Genomic DNA, 15,926 nt, shown 5'->3' with positions numbered 1-15,926 from the left:
ATATTGACACTATCCTGAATTTCTACAGAAAGAAACTTGTAGTCATACGCTTCTTATTCGTCGAGGTGTGATTCTTAACAAGTACGAAAGCTGGAATGGGGATTATGCGACGATCCTGCCAAGGCGAGGCTCCTAGAGGGGCAGGTGCACTGTCGGCCGTGACACAATGGATTAAGGGATTTGGCTCAGCTGCGTGGAAATGCAGAAGTGCGTGCATTTGAGGAATATCCTCAGGGACGCCGCGGCGTTTATCACCTACTTTCTTTCTAAAGAAACAGCAGGGCTTATAGGATCACCTTTCTGTCTGTGCGGTTCCTCCACCAGTGACTTTTGAATAGCAGTCTAGTACGAGCAGTGAACTGGCTTCGTTTACAATGTAAGTGAAAATCTGTCTTCTGATGTGTAACAGTTGGAGATGTGAGTTAAGAACTATGGACATCACATCCACAAATGGTTTGCTTTCGCATTATGTGTGCTTGCTTTTTTGTCATTTTCGCGTTATCACGTTTTTCATTGCTGAGTAATATAGGCCTAAACTTTTCACAAATAATTATCATTAGTATTCGACAGTTCTGGTGTTCGGTTCCGATACGGTGAATAATATTATTCGTAACATTTATGCCTTTTAAATTTTGGAATTATTATTATTATTATTATTATTATTATTATTATTATTATTATTACTATAATTGATCAATAACATCTCATATATTTAATTATTATCGTATCTTGTCGACACAAATGTAACTTCTCAAATGTGTATCGAAAATAAGCTACAAATTGCGTCTGGATCATTCGGAAGCAGATCCATAGTATAAAATCTTCATCAACAATTTCAGAAGAGTAAGAACAGTTTCACATAATACAATGTCTTGTGTTTCCCCCACTTTTGGCATATTATTATTATAACTCTTGTGACATGAAATCAAACGATTAATTTGCAAATTTTTAAAACAGTTGTTCACAGTCCATTTAATGCTCAAGTTCAGCATTATTTTTTTATCACAATTATGTTATCGTTTATTGTAAACAGAAAAACGGATTCATATAATTACTAGGTACTGAAAGCTCGCTGGTTTCTCGAAATGCAGATTTTGAGTTGAAGTACTGATTTGCGAAATATATGTACGAAATTATACGTAACTAATAGGAATTATATTTGGCAATTAGAACCTTTTTGTATATTCATAGATCTCAAATAAATTTTTTTCTGTTTTTTTTTTTACATTCATTTCTGAGAACATACATTTGAAGAAACCTCGTTACATCAAAAAACTAATAAATACATATAATTATTGATATTTTTTGCTTTGGTGTAATGTATGTGTCAATTGCATTATTATGCTCTTATAGGTATTTGAAATGTATTCTTCCCCTGACATAATTATGAACATTAAATCCTGATAGGCAGGGCATGTAGCACGTATGGGCGAATCCAGAAGTGCGTATAGAGTGTTAGTTAGAAGGCCGGAGGGAAAAAGATCTTTGAGGAGGCCGAGACGTAGATGGGAGGATAATATTAAAATGGATTTGAGGGAGGTTGAATATGATGGTAGGGACTGACTGGATTAGTCTTGCTCAGGATAGGGACCGATGACGGGCTTATGTGAGGGCGGTGATGAACCTCGGGTTCTCTAAAAGCCATTTGTAAGTAATTATTTTAACGTACCGAAGTACATATGATATTTCCATGCAGATATTATATGTACTTCGGTACGTTAAAATAATATATATGATATGCGTAAATCACTTCGTGATTTAAGACGGCGCTCATTCCGTCGGATCCCGGCCAACTAGTCACTCATAACGAGTGCACCTCAGCACAAGTGTGGACTTCGGTCCTGCGTTCATAGACATCTATGACGTAGTACAGAGGGCGGCCACTAGAGGGAACCCAAGAGTTGAAGCTTAATCTGAGACGATTCTAACCGGCGTCGGAGTTGTATCCGGTGTGGCTTAGTGGATAAAGCATCAGCACGTAGAGCTGAAAATCCGGGTTCAAATCCCGGCGCCGGAGAGAATTTTTCTCCGTTCCATTACTCTTTCATCGCATTTGTAAGTAAGGTATTTCAAAATATTCTCTTTTTATTTATCAGTGTTTTTCTATATTATTGTTAATATTAGTATTAGGCCCATATTATTATTATTATTATTATTATTATTATTATTATTATTAATATTATTGGAGCAACTGGATAATACGCACGGTAGACAAACGTCACGCTAGTCACTAGTCACCGGGCGGTGCCGAGCCGTGTCAAACAAGAGACAATCGAAATATGGTGGTAGTAAAATTCGCGACTATATTCTGAAATAATTCACCCCATTAATCAAGTGCAAATTTTAAGCAGTACAACGGCGGTGTTTTGAATGCACCAAATGAAAATGCAGATATAGTAAGATCTTAAAGTAGGTTATCTAAAAAAAAAAATAAAAATAAAATAAAGGGGGAGGGGAAAGGTGTGTTTCAGAGAATATCATTCAAATGAAGGAAAGTAAATTTCCGATTAATGTTCACCAAAGCGTTAAGTACGTATTTATAACAGCGTTGCCGTTTTATTTGTGGTCTCGAGAAAATACCTCGTCTTTTACAAAGAAAACTTTTAGCGGCCCTGAAATTATTCACAGCTTTCCTCATATTATTGTTTACCAATATTACGAAGCAAAAGCTATCATAAGGGCCATGACCGACAGGACCATTTTGGCTATCTACACATGCGCGGACTTGGGTAATAAAAACCTAAACTAACCAAACCTAACCTTCGTATAATATGCAAGATGTGTAACCGGAGCAAGAAGGTATCTCTTTGATTTGATCTGGAATGCACACACGAAAATAAATTAAATTAAGGACCACGCTGCCACCGCATGATAGGTCCGCGTATGCGCCATAGCAGAACTGTTCCTGTCGCGAGCCCCTCATCTAAGCCACGTAATCTACTTGCAATATTTAAGTAAATACATCTTGCCTCTAACAGTGGTGCTGTCCCTCAGTAATGTGCAGAACGAAGGAGGTAGGGAGAAAATAAAAACAAATTTCTCCTTCTAACAACGCCACAGACCAACGTCATGTCCTTATGTTGGCGGCACTGTTTATTTAGTTAAATTTGGTCGTAACCGTAACGGCACGTTTCAAAGCTACCGTAGAAAATTCTCCAGTTTAGCGTTATTATTATCATTATTATTATTATTATTATTATTATTATTATTATTATTATTATAAAACTCCAGAAAGTTACAAACAGAAGGATAAATTTGTCATGGGTTTAACATGACTTAAGATAGCAACAGAGGATCCACATGCGACATTAATATACAGTATTATGTTATCTGCGCTTTTCGAAAAAGCAATCGGCATCATTTTCCTTGAAAATCGTCTTTTTTCCTCCTACATTGAGCAAAACTATACATTTAATAATGTTACAGAAAAAAATACAGTATATATATTATATATTATATCATGGAGAGTAATGGGAAACTGGCATACACTGGTGGAATTCCGGTAGGGAAAACGGGAATACCCAGAGAAATATACTACCTAACAATGTCTTTACCCACCATTAATTCTAGTTGGATTCGAACTCAATTTATCAGCGATGTAATAATTTATATGAGCATACAGACCTAAATAGGCCTATGTAAAGAACGAAATTAATAATTTCACCTAAATTGCTTACTAATTAATATGTCATGACATTACTCTGTATTTTGCAAATCCAAGTAGACACATAAGAGCGAAGCCTGGGTAATTAGAAAGTAAGACCAGCAGAAGAGCGAAGTGAGATTCACGCGTAAATCAGCAGAATTTAGACAAGAAGGATTGAAGATATTTGAAAGGTACTTCAAGTAAAATCGTTCACCACTTTCCTAGCAATATAAAAAGAAAGTAGAAAAATGCAGCATTACAGATGGGTGAAACAACTTTTAAATTGCACACCATAAGGCAACAGACGTCTGAGACGACCTTCAAGAAGCTGGAATGAGTCTTTTGGGACCGCAACGGATCAATAGTTCAATGCATGGGATAGATCACGACGTGGTCGAAGATGATGACTGATCCGATGACGAAAACGCTAATGTTGATTACATTACGTAATAAAGAAGAAGAGATGATGTTGATTACTCAATGACGACGATAATTTAAAAAATGAACAATTATCAACAACAAATTATGACTACGGTGCAGAAAATTCAGATGAGGAAGATGATGAAGACGTCAAATACGACGAAGACTAAGACAAGGAGGAAAGCGATGACAGAAAGCGAATAAGAGGGATAGCAATGACAACAAGGTCGAGGGCAATATTGGCGAAGATGGAGTCGAGGACAAGACAATGAAATCTGGGACGCGGCACAATAAGGAGAGGACGAAAGTAGGGATAAAGGAGACGAAGAAGAAGACAATGAAAGAAAATGCCTTCCCAGAAAGATGAAGGCAAAGAGATGAAGACTATGGAGGCGGAGAAGAGAGGAGATTTCAATGATTATGATAACGAAGACGACGACGCTGAAGCAGGCGGTAAAGAATATAACGACAACAAAAATTATGGCGAGAAATATGCTGGCAACGAAAAAGACGATGACGAAATTCTAATGGACATCGAAGAGGACTATGACGACGAGGAAACGTAAAGATGAAAACGAAGGTAACGACGAAGAGTGTGATGGCGTAGAATCTGGTGAGGATGAAGAAGAAAGAAGAGGATAACGAGTAAGAAGGATGTAACGACGAAGAAGACGGCAACGATGAACAAGACGGTAACAACGACGAAGACGGTAACGGCGAAGAAGATGGTACCGCAAAGAAGACAGTAACTGCGGAGAAGACGCTAACGGCGGAGAAGACGGTAACGGGGGAGAAGATGGTACCGCGAAGAAGATGGTACCGCGAAGGAGACGGTAACGGCGAAGAAGACGGTAACGGCGGAGAAGATGGTACCGCGAAGAAGACGGCAACGATGAAGAAGACGGTAACTATGAAGAAGGCGGTAACGACGAAGAAGACGGCACCGCGAAGAAGACGGTAACGGCGAAGAAGACGGTAACGGCGAAGAAGACGGTAACGGCGAAGAAGGAGATGACGACGAAGAAGACGAAAACTGGGACGACGAAGAAGATAGCGACGATGGAAAGACGATGAAGACGAAGGTCATAATGAAAACGAAAAAAAATGTTAATGACAATTACAAGGAATAAAAATAAAATTATTTTGAAGACATTTATAATGGCAATGAAGAAAAACGAAATGACTACGACGTAGAAAATGACGACGATGAAAGCTTTGGTAACGAAGATGATGACGAAGAAGATGACTGAAAAAATTATATCTAAGGAAACAATGACGATGAAGATCATTTTGACAAAGAAAGTAATGACAACGAAGACCATATTTATGAAGATGATGACGTCGACAAAAATGTAACGATTATTTAGGCAACAACGGATAATATAATGGAGATAGTCATGCCGATAATATATTTCTTTCGGTATTATTCACTGACTGAGAGGGGTTGTTTTAGCGTTTCGTAGTCGACAGTCATGGCTTCAAATCATCTCCTAGGGCAGGGATATTTGTTCTGAGAGTGATTCCTGATCTTAGACAAAAAAATGACAGGCTGCCATACGCAAGGTCCCCTTCAAAGAATTATCATGATTTCGTGAGCGCATAGGTTTACGCAGGAATGAATTTCTTAATTAAGTCACTGCTTTGTTTTTCCGTTGTTTTGTTTGCTTGTTTACATACGTATCATGTGTTATTTTTAGTAGGTTATTTTACGACGCTTTATCAACAGCTTAGGTTATTTAGCGTCTGAATGAGATGAAGATGATAATGCCGGTGAAATGAGTCCGGGGTCCAACACCGAAAGTCAAGTGTTATAAATAATCAACAGATATACAGGGTGTTTAAAAAGTACGGGGCATAATTTCAGGTATGTATTTCCCACATGTAGACAATCAAAATAGTTCATTACAACATGTTTCCGGAAATGCTTCATTTCCGAGTTATGGCCATCACAACATTGAAATTCACCGGAACGTTTTTCTTTCCGCAGGTCGTTGTCATTACAGAAGATGTTCAAAATGTCCACCTCCTGCTTGAATACAGACCTCACATCGAGGTCTCATTGACCTGCGAACACGATCCCAAACTCCAGGAGTATTGCGTATGTCCTCACAACATGCCACAATTCGATTCCGAAGGGATTCCAAATCAGGCACCGGAGACGAATAAACCAATGATTTTAAATGGCCCCACAAGTAGAAATCGAGAAGGTTCAGATCAGGTAAGCTTGGAGGCCAAGCAATTGGGCCACCTCTACCTATCCATCGATCAGGAAACCTTCGATCCAAGTACCGGCGAGCCGTACGACTGAAGTGTGCAGGAGCGCCATCATGCAAGAAGTGAATGTGTTGATGATTGATCAGTGGAGTGTCTTCTAAAACATGAGGTATGGTGTTTTGCAGGAAGTTTGTGTACGCCTGCCCCGTAAGTCTGTTTACAAGTACATGGGGTCCAACTAATCGATCACCAATGATACCGGCCCACATGTTGAGGGAGAACCGCACCAGGTGATGTGATGGAACAGTTGCACGTGGGTTTTCATACGCCCATACATGTTGATTGTGGAAATTTGTTATGCCATCTCGTGTGAACTGTGCTTCATCTGTAAATAATACTGTACTAAGGCAGGAAAGTTCGGATTTACACCACACTGCTGCAAGAACCACTGACAGAACCTAACTCGTGCAGGGTAATCTGCTGGTGACAGGGCCTGTACACGTTTCAAATGATAAGGATACAATTGATACTCTTTCAACAGTCTCCAGACAGTCGTATGAGGAACATTGACTTGCAACGCTACCCTTCGTGTGCTGATATAGAAGGAGTCATGTTTACAGCCTCCAGAATCTCCTCCTGTACTTCTGGAGTCGTAGATCTTGGTCGTCCCCTTCCCAAACCAGGAGAGTTAAATTTTCCATACTCGCACAGACGGTAATGGAGACGTACAAATGTCTTCCGATCTGGACATTGTCGCTGTGGTACCTCTCCTGGTACAAACGATGAGCCAGCGCAGCATTGCCGTCCGTACGTGAAGTGTATCTCTGCCAGCTCTTGATTTGAATACATGTCGCACAGTCTAACGCCTACACAACACTGAATGTAACCTTCGCCTCGGAATGAACTGTCAGAGTGCCCTCTTAATGCCTCCTTTGACGGCAACGACCTGCGGAAAGAAAAACGTTCCGGTGAATTTCAATGTTATGAAGGCCATAACTCGGAAATAAAGCATTTCCGGACACATGTAATGAACTATTTTGATTGTCTACATGTGGGAAATACATACCTGAAATTATGCCCCGTATTTTTTAAACACCCTGTATATTCAAGGGGTATAGTAGGTACAAAATAAATATCCTTTCTCTAGTCGCGTCAACCAGGCGCTACCCGAACGTGGACTAGGACAATTTCACGCTATAGGAGATCGATCACTTTTTGTGTTTAAAACTGTAGTCTATATTGTATTCGTAGCTGGAGTTTCGGTTTTATTTAAATCCACGTTACGATAGTCCTAATGTAGGCTGACAATTTATTGTGAAATTACGGTAAATCCCGCTTGGTGTGCGATAGATTACTGGCGAGTTGGAAAATATATTGTCGTCGTTGCTGCAGTAACTCCTATGTGACATATTTATCAATTTTCAGATTTTTGCTCTATTAAATAGCTTAAATAGTGATACAGCAAATAATAAAATCTCCTATATGTAATTATATTTCTTTCTTTCGGAAATATACGAATTCACAATCCCCTATGTACGGATGCCATAGGATGAATAAATGTGTTTTTTCCTCCTACTGAAAAATTGGACGATATACAGGTTAAGTGATGACGTATGAAACTCAGACCACTGGAAATAAATGCCCAGTGCGTTACCGATATTATGTTTACAGGCTGAGTTTACTCTACCTGACCAGGAGCTAAACTATAATATATTTCTCTCAATCGAATAGGGCTGTTTACTTTTCCGTTACTGGCAAATTATTCCATCAAATATTATCGAGCGTAGTTTCATTTGTAGATGATTTTCAAAATGCAACCTAAATTCGGCGTAAATTTATGTAGACAAATTATAATTTACAGATGTTAATTATGAACACTCCATCCAATTAATGTTACTTTAAATGAATGAAAGCTAACTGTTAAATTCTCAGGATATTTGACGAATGGAAACGAAGCATAATGCAAAGACGCAGCCGTTTAAAGACGATGGCGGCGATGATGATGATGATGATGATGTTGATGATGATAATGAAGACAGTAATAACTAAAGCCCGGGTTTCTAAGCACAATCAAACAGTAAAATAACCAAGAAAATAAGCACGATGAATGGTTAAAATAAGCACCAAAATAAGCAAAAACGAATACACGGAAACAGTAAAATAAGCACCAAAATAAGCAAAATTAAAGTGATCTGTTTCCTGCTTTCATAGCACCAATTACAGTACTATACAGTCTAGTATATACACTCGCGAAGCTCAATGCGTAGTAAATATGCAAACATGAGGTAGTTGGTCACCACTAGGATCGCTAATATCGCCTCATTATAGGCAATGCAAAATAGTACCGTCACAGTCTATTGTTTCTTGCACCCTCAAAACTAAAGCTTCGTGAATGTATATAGTAGACTGTGGTACTACATACATACTGTCCCGATGCATCTGTGATTTCAGCAGTAAAAATTCATATGATTTTGTGCTTCAGTTTATCCCGAATATTACAAATTACTTCTTGAAAACAATGTGGCACATAGTTTTTGCGCAATGCAGATTCGTCCGGCACAAAGGAAAAGAAGAAACGCAACCTCGTCCAATAACATGTCTTTGTTTATGCACGTCATTGTGTTATCTTACATATCGTCGTTGTTCCTGCAATAACTCCTATGTGACATATTTATCGATTTTCAGATTTTTGCTCTATTAAATAACTTAAATAGTGATATAGGAAATAATGAAATCTCCTATATGTTATTATATTTCTTTCTTTCTAAAATGTAAGAATTCACAATCTCCTATGCACTACTGCCACAGAATGAATAAATGTGTTTTCCTTCCTACTGAACAATTTTATATTTTGCACATAGGAGTTATTGCAGGAACAACGGCGATATGGATCTCATTTACTCCCGTAAGTCCTTTTATGGAATGCGGCCTCAGTAGCGAAAAGGGACAATTTATATATTTCTTATCCTTCATAATGAATCAAGTTGGTTGTGCGTGACTAACAGAGATTAAGAAATGGCAACATTTAAATCGAGATCTCGCATCTCATCCGCTTCAGCGTGACTTCAAGTTGTGAGTTGCAACTCGGCACTCACAATAATCAATTTGTGTGGAAGAAACTTTCAATGGCGGGTATCGAGAGTATCGTCCTCAACAGAACACGAATTCTGCATTGTTCATCAAAGCGAACTACTTCATTCTGTGTAAAAATTTAGCTGATTGTCTGCGATCGATAGTGGTACAGAACGAGAGTCAGAATGGGCGTCCGATACGAGTTTCTCCTTCCCAGTCGCCGCAATGCTTAGCAATACCTAGTAATTTACATGCATGGAACTACACAAGTTCAGAAAATTCAGATATATACCTACATTTCATATTATTTCACTACGAAGCGCTATCCCTATACGAATAACAATGTTGAAAGTTACAAAATCAAATTCAGAAAAGTCTACATAATAATTCACTAAAATATGTGGCATATAAAAATATTTTCAGTCGCATTAAAATTATTATAGAATTACTTGTAGGCGGACTGAATTGCGAACCTTACAAAGGTGTGTAAAAAATGTAACATCTCTATGCTAAATATTTATGGCGTAATATTAGGGCCTAGCTATGAAAATGGAATCAAGACGTAGAGAACTAATTTAGTAAATGTCCAATATTTATGCTCCTATATCAGTTATGGATACAATCAAAACATAGAGAGCTAAGTTAATAGCTTTCAAACATTTATGGTGTGATCCTAGATCATATATGTAACAGATATGTCTGGCTTATAGGCTTTGAGGTTAACAACTTTTGTCAGGTTTACTACGCTGCCATCTAGTTGTTACATAAGGAGTCACGTCATAATTCCCATTTGAATTGCATTAGCGACTGTGCTGCCATCTCGTGTTCGTTTACGGCGGACGGGTGGCGATCCTGGCGGTTGTTCTCTTCAAAGTGTTGCCGATTTTAACGTAGCGAGGAGTTATCTGTTACATATATGATCTAGGGTGTGATATCAGCTATAAATAAAAATAAGATGTACAGAGACAACTTAGTAGATGTCAAATATATTTGTGGTGTCATATCAGCTATGCATACAAACAAAAAACTACGAACTGAATTTAGTAGATATAAAATATTTTTGGTGTGATATCAGCTACATACAATCAATATGTAGAAAGAAAACATAGTAGAACTCAAGTACAATATTTATGGTGCATCTTCAACTATGTAGTTAAATGATTGATTAAATGGCAAACTTACTAGTGTTAATTATATAAGCACGCGTGTCTTACAGCTGTTTCGGTGTATACTGTACACCATCATCAGAGCCTACTAGATCCCGGCGTCATCTCGGCATCGCTGCCTGTTGTAGGGGTGCGTTTGCGTGTTGAAAAGTGGAGTCAAAATAAGTTTGCCATTTAATCAATCATTTATATTTAAGTTTTAAAAGTAGTGTACACAAGATTCAAGATGGATATGTAGTTAGTTAATGTGGTTTAAAAAGGGCGTGTCAGCGGCTATGACTATTTGCGCCCTTGTCTAAAATTCTTTCAAAAACATTCAATTATATATAACAACAGAAAGTGCAAAGAGAATTTAGTAGATGGCGTATGTATGTTGTGATATCAGCAATGTATACCAAAAAGACGTATAGAGATAACTTTGTGCATGCGAATATTTACAGTCGTAACATCTATGCATACAAAAAAGAAGGAGAAAGAGAACTTAATATATGTCAAATATTTATGGTGTCATATCAGCTATGATTATAAACAAAAAATCAAGAAAAGAATTTAATAGAAGTCAAATATTTGTGGTGTGATATCAGCTCTAAATTTAATACAATCAATAAGTAGAGAGATAATTTAGTAGATATCAAATATAGTATGTATTGTATTATACAGGGTGTATCACGAGGTTTTCCCCCAGTTTATTGAGGTTATTCCTGGTGTTATTTGGAACAAAAAATATAAATATTGTAATGGGGTGGCATTCATAATTAGGGAATTACGGCAATTTGAAAAAAAAGGAGAAACAAATTTTATTTGGGGATATCACTGACAAAAATGAAAATCATAGTTAGAATACAAACAAGTGTTTCGTTCTGTACCAGTCCCTTGCATGTAGAGTGGATTTAAAGCAAATGTTAAAAATTTCCTCCCTGCCTCTGAAGGCAAAGATTCGCACGTGTGAACCGCGCGTGTAGCATTTCGTAACTTCACATGTCCGTTCCTTATTGTCGCTGCTGCATCGAGAATGCGTTGAATCAACTCTTCTCGTGTTTGCACTCTAACCTGGTACACGATGTATTTCATCCACCCTCAGATGCAGCAATCTAGGGTGTTAAATCTGGGAATGTGGCAGGCAAACGGTTGGCATGATCATGTGGTTATAAATGCTGAACGTTTTGCACATATAAAGGATACAGTCCGTTTTTCATGAAGAATTCTCCATACCTTGGAATGTGAAACGTTAAATCCTCCCCTCACACATCCTTAGTCCTGCGAAAATATGTCTAGCGCTACATACACCATGGCATGTTTCGAAAATCTGTTCTAACTCCTTAATTATGAATGTCACCACATTACTGTATTTACATTTTTTGTTCCAAATAACACCAGGAATCACCTCCATAAACCGGGGGAAAACCTCGTGATACACCCTGTATAAGCTATGCATAAGAATGGGAAGTACAAAGAGAATTTCGTAGATTTCAAATATATATTGTGTGATATCAGCAATGTACACATAAACACGTACAGTGATAACGTAATACATGCCAAATATTTATGATTTCATCTTAGTAGATGTAAAATATTTATGGTGTAATATCAGCTGTGAATACAATCTAAACGTACAAAGATAGCTCAGTAGATGTCATATATTAACTGTAAGATGCCATCATTAAATGCAATCAATACGTAGAACGATAATTTATTAGAAACGAAATAGTCATGGTGTTACATCAGTTACAAATAAAAAGAAACAATGACATTATCCTTGTTTAACAGCTTCATTTCTTCTGGCTTTGCGTTACGTTATTACGAGTTGAAACATGTTCGCTAAAATGAGAAGTGCATTACAGTCGGAGGATCGAGTCAGAGTGATTCGGGAAAGTGAAAGTGATTTATTGAAAGAAAATTAGCGGAAAAATTTAAATGTGGCAAAACACAGATTAATTCAGTTTTTAAATGAAAGAAAAACAAATATTATAACAGAGTGGAATTCCATTGAAAGACTGTGCGACTGTAGAAAATATAAATGGAATTCTTAATGAGTTGAAGGCTGGTTTAGAGAATGAAATAAATCCACCGGTGTAGTTCAGGCGGTAGCTCGTTTGCCTACTGAACTGGGGCTGTGCTCGAGCGTGGCTTCGATTCCTGCTTGGGTTCATTGGGTTTTCCCAAGGTTTTCCTCAGGCGAATATCAGTTAATCTATGGTGAAACCTCGGCCTAATCTCGCCAAATACCATCTCGCTCTCACCAATTCTATCGACGCTATATAAGCGAGTAGTTGATACAGCGTCATTAAACATTCAAGTAAAAAGAATGAAGTCCACCGCTGTGGCCTCGTGATAGCGTGTTCGCTCCCGAACCCAGTGGGCCGGGGTTCGATTCCTCGCTTGGGACGAGTTACCTAGGCGAGTTTTATTTTTGGCGTTTTTCCCTCATTCCTATGGATGAATATGAGATAACTTTAACAGAAATATGGGACCTCACTCATTCTCGCCACTTCCTTTCCCCCTCATCATCCTTTCCTTATCATTCCGGTTGTCTTCTTGGTTTTCAGCTCGCGCCTGCGGCGGCCCTCTGAAGCTCCTGACGCTCTCGGCCGGCCACCATGACATGCCAAAGCATGGTAGTTGGTGACCCAGCAGCGGAACCCACTCCCTTCCCGACGGCAGGGATGGTGTACACCTCAGACCATTTGAGGTGGGGAATGTGGGGGAGCTGCTGGGGTGGAATGGTACACGGACCTAGAGGGATGGCGGGACTAGTCGTTAGGGTGTTGGGGACTAGGTCGGTTCGGCGTGGGTGCGGTCATCCCTGGGGCACACATTTTACATGAAACTATCAGTAGTCGTTTAATACAGGTTTCACTGTATCTCAGAGTAATGGTAAACACGATAAACAATACCGATAGCGGCGTAAACACAGTGAAACAAAGCGAGAGAGAGAATGTGAAGTATACTTATGTCAGGAGGTGACCTGGAAGTAAAAGCTTAGGAGATAAATACGCATTAGTGAAATTCTGTACGCATTCATTGATAACTACGAATAAACTGGGTCTGACTCAGCTGCGTAGCTTCACTTTCAAACTTCAGAAAGCTGTTATTAATGATATTGGTGTAACTTGTCACATTTACAGCAAATCTGTACGCTTTGTGGTCTCTCGTTCTTTGTTTCTCGTTTATTTTAGACCTTCTCTTGAGCGAGGCTTCTTCATTACAGAGTGTTTTTACAGAGTCGCTAAATCCATGCTTTATTCTGAATAATTTATATTTATATTCACAACAAATTTTGATATAAGAGTTGAAAAATCTATTTAACTAAAATCTTGTGTTATGAAAAGTAGATTCGTAGAAGCTCACTTTCAATGCCTATATATAGATAATTCGTTACTGAACATGTATGTTAAATAGCTTGGCACATGACACCTAATTTTCTATTAAAGCACGAACTTATTAGGCATCTGCGCAATAATTGACATTCGTTCAAACAGGACTTCTTGCAAACAGTTCTCTTATTCTGGCTTAAAATACTTTAGCGTCCAGTGATTTCGTATCTGTATAATTATAATTAATCTACGTTTACTTTTTATTTCAACAGACTAATTTTTCGTTCTTAACCTCAATAGTTTGAATTAGTCAAGTAAATTTTAGTATTTAGATTAGATTTAAGTTTTTTTTTTTTTGGAAAAACAACCATAGTCCGAAAACACAAATTTTCAGGAGAAACAAGAAACTATCTGGCTTGAGTGTTGCTGACACTTAAAGTATGAAATTCATCATGCCATTTTTTAAGGTATTGTAGAAACTTGCAAAAACTGAAGTACGGTACATTTATAACTTACATTACCTGACAGAAGTACATATGTGAATGCAGGTAACTGTGGACAATTGTTGTTTTAAGAAAAATACTCTGTTTTGGCTGAAGTGTGCCTCTTTTTAATTTTTTTTTCTTTACTACTGTTCCTTCTCTTTTCGTTTCTTTCGTTTCTTCCATGGGGTTACTTCTGTACCTAAAGATGGCTCCATAACTATTACAACATTTCACGTGCTAAAGTATTTTTCTCTGAGGTGGCTTTTGCCGCGTAAACTACATAAGAAGCAATACTGCCAATCTACTACAGTTTAAAATTGTTTGGATGAATGTTTCATGATGATATGAATGAGATATTTGTAAATGCTGCCATAGCCCTGGCCAATGGCTGTTTTCACAAAAAAGTATTTGGACTACGTTTGTTTTATGAATACCACTGAAAATTTCTACTCCTATATCATAGGACAACAGTTTTTTCACTAGCAATTAATTCAGTACATGGCCGTTACAATATGCTCACCACATGTTTAATATCTCAAATTTGCATCTTTTTGACTATGGTTATTAAAAAAAAACTTTTCAATTTTAATTGTAATAGTATACTGAACTGTTTATTTGATGTACATCGTTTCCAGTTAAATTTACTCTTCGAGACAGAATACAGTACGAGAAATATTTGACAAATATATTATTTTGTTGTTCTCGTAGTTCAACATTTTACCTAGTTAGGGCAAGTTTTCTCGGTGCAATGCTTCCACGGTTGACTGATAAGTCTATAGCGGTAGATATTATGATGTTAAGATAATCAGTGATTTTTAAGGGTTAATTGGGAGTGGTTAGCGGGTCGTGGTCCTCCAAACTTTATTGGTATTATCCCAACATTCGCCTGGAAGCAATTAGAAACCAACGAAAAACGCAATTCAGGATAGCCAGCTTCTGGAATCGAACATCGGAGTGATAAACTTATTCTATTCTGCTCAGTATTTGAACAATATATCAGGGGAAATAACTGTTGTGCACAGACATACAGATAGAAGGCCCAATGACATTTCAAATCCGAGATGCTGAAAATTGGCATTTCTGTGAAAATTTCGAAATATAAATTTTAAAGCTTCATAAGACTACCTCTTTTTGCTTGTATAAGGTAAAATAAAACGTCATGATGGTTTCTTTTCGTTGTATAGAGCGTTCGGTTCGGGTCTGGGCCGATAAAGAGTATGTAATCGTGGCGATCGGCACGCGTCGCAGACAGCGGCAAATTTAGTCTGTAACTTTCCCCGTAGTTCAACAGATATAAATTACATTTAATAATAGCATATACGCAATTATATTTCTGTAACCTGTGTTACAGACGTTTTTCACATTCATGGACTATAACCAGTCTGTAATTGTAATGATTCAGTCTTGAAAGTTTAATAATTATGTGGACCGAGGTTTTTGAAACGCCTACTTCATGTAAAGTACGAATACGTAGAGGTTTCCTTGGAGAATGTTCCAATGATGCACCAATTTCGAGATTATTTTTGTGAATTCTACTACTTAGCGATACCGTTTCCCTTAATCTAAGAGCAAATTGTCTGTTTCTCTACTTGGAACTGCCTATACAGAT

The 15,926-nt window shown here is 37.8% G+C and overlaps 1 protein-coding gene across 1 annotated transcript in view; it reads right to left on the bottom strand.

Annotated features, from left to right (window-relative positions):
- Positions 1-15,926, bottom strand: part of Ptp99A (Protein tyrosine phosphatase 99A) — a 1,121,389-nt gene that overhangs the window by 791,758 nt on the left and 313,705 nt on the right. The window lies entirely within an intron of this gene.

The sequence above is a fragment of the Periplaneta americana genome, chromosome 10, assembly GCF_040183065.1.
Source record: "Periplaneta americana isolate PAMFEO1 chromosome 10, P.americana_PAMFEO1_priV1, whole genome shotgun sequence".
Lineage (NCBI taxonomy): Eukaryota > Metazoa > Arthropoda > Insecta > Blattodea > Blattidae > Periplaneta > Periplaneta americana.
Note: the sequence above shows the minus strand (reverse complement) of the source record. Positions and strands in the feature narration are given on the sequence as shown.